This window comes from Echinops telfairi, unplaced genomic scaffold, assembly GCF_000313985.2.
Source record: "Echinops telfairi isolate 266 unplaced genomic scaffold, ASM31398v2 ScPeMD7_8;HRSCAF=38, whole genome shotgun sequence".
In the NCBI taxonomy this organism is placed as follows: Eukaryota; Metazoa; Chordata; class Mammalia; order Afrosoricida; family Tenrecidae; genus Echinops; species Echinops telfairi.
Window position 1 is genome coordinate 8,185,592 of NW_022103905.1, and position 2,292 is coordinate 8,187,883.

Sequence of the window (2,292 nt, forward strand, 5' to 3'; positions counted from 1 at the left end):
AAACTCAGAGTCATAAGAGTCTGGGTTCACTGGCCAGAGAGAGACGGGTAGAACCTGCAAGACAATGATGGCCTTCAGTCACCCTTCATGTCTGGAACTAACCTCACCCTCATGGCTCGAGGGTCAGCCAAATCCCAGGCATGACTATCAGGGGAACAATCACACTAATGAGGGATCCGCATCTTTGAGTCATTAGCCATTTGAAAACAAAAGGGCAGCAGATCCCCAGGACAAAGTTCAAAGGGTGAGAAAAAGAAGGAAGAAGGAGAAAAACGCACAGGGAGGAAGTGGGGTACGTGATGAGACATTGGGGGATTGCAATGGATGCCAAGAAGCAACAAGCGTATGTATTGTTGAGTGGAAAACAAGGATCTGCTCTGTAAACCTTCACTCAAATCACAGTAAAAAGCTGTTTGTCTTTTTTTAGTGAATGGTTGCAAACTGTGTGTTGGAAGTCCTTCAAACAACTGTTTTCAGAATGACCAGTGGTTTGACTCAACATGTGTTTATGTAGCCCAAATGGCTTTGAAAATCTAGCTGAACCAACCCAACAAACAACTGAAGCTAATTGCATGTCCGTTCCATGATGCATCACAGGACAGTAGTCATGCATCGACTATTACCTTCCCATTAGCTAGGCCATCGACCTGAGCTAGAGGAGCAAGACTCGGGGAAACTGGAGACCGGGAACAGGACCGAGGCTCAGGGTGAGAAGCCTCAGGGTGATTCCTCAGACTCGGTTTCATCAGAAATATTGCCTTTTTTCTAACTTGGAAGGGTTCATGACACCCAAGGAGTTGTGAAAGGAATGGCAATTTCATGACTGCAAAAAGTTAATATCATTTTTTAAATGTTTTTATTCTTTCCCATCAAGTAAAAACTAAATTGGGCCCGGACTCACCAAATCAACGGGGTATCTTGCCAGCGTCGGGGACACCCCACAGCTGAAGACAATGTCCCAAGGTGGGGGGCAGGACAGCACGCTCATGGTTTGCATCCTATAGCAGTTTCATTTCACACGTGCTTTGGTTAGAGACTCACGCTGACACCTGGGATGCCACGAGGCATGCTCCAATGGCCAACGAAATGCTTGTTGACATCTCTTTCCTTCTCTACCACCTCCATCTCTCACTGATTCCGACTCACAGCAACCCCATAGGACAGGGTAGAACTGAAAATCATCCGCTAGTAGAAAGCCTCTTCTTGTTCAGAACTCCTCCACATGGCTGAAAATGCTTCACATTCAGTCCACAGTATCAAAACTCCTCTCATGCTCAGTGAGTTATTTCGGGTGAAACGAAGGACGGTTGTTCCTGTCAAAGAAATGGAAAGTGCTTGGCATGACAGTTGGGTGGCCTATTGACCGCAACCACAGAGAAGAATGTCTACTGAAGCAAACAGGGGGAGTGTGAACTGCCCTGGAGAACCATGTGAGGCGCATACATGAACAGCCTGGTGCGTCAGGCTAATCAGGGAGGATGCCAAAAAAGCGTGAAAATCCTTATAAATGTGCCCGCTGAATGTTGCTGACAAGCAACTGGACTCCCGCTCTCCCATCTGTCTGGCAGGGCTGCCACCAGCCTTCCAAGTCTGGGAGAGCAGCCGAGAGTAAATCACTCACTGGCCCGAGGAAGTCAAGGGTTCCCCTGGTGCCGAAGCTACTGACCTCCAGGGGGTAGAGGAAGTCGAGAGTGTGCCTGACCTCCAGGGGGTAGTGTGCAGCGGAGAGGCACATGTTTCAAGGAGTCCCATGGAGGGACCAGCAGGAAAGGCTAGGAAGAGTCCCCAGAAAGCCAAGAAGGACTAATACTATCAGTGCTGTCACATAGAAGACTCCAATGAGGTGTTAACAGTTGGTGCTAGACTGGTCCTCTAAAGAATGGTGACTAGAATCCACCAGTGATGCTGCCGAAGACAGGCCTGGAGATCTGGTTCTCTAAAGGTCACACGGTCGAGAAAGGTCACACGGTCGAGAAAACCTACGGACCACTTCTACTCTGGAACACACACGGGGGACGTGACTTGGAACCAGCTCAATGGTGACTCAAAAAATGTCATCCTATGTGACATTCCTAGCAATTCGATGAGGTCGGTATTATATTGTCTTCTTTGCACACGCAGGACTTCTTGTTGTGAGGTGCCATCCAGTCGGTTCCGACTCAAAGCAACCCTATGTATAACCCAGCAAAACACTGCTGTGTTAGTCTGGGTAGACTAGAGAAAACAAATTCATAAACACACATATGTATATAAGGGAGAGTTTTATATACGAGAGGAATTGAACATTGAGAA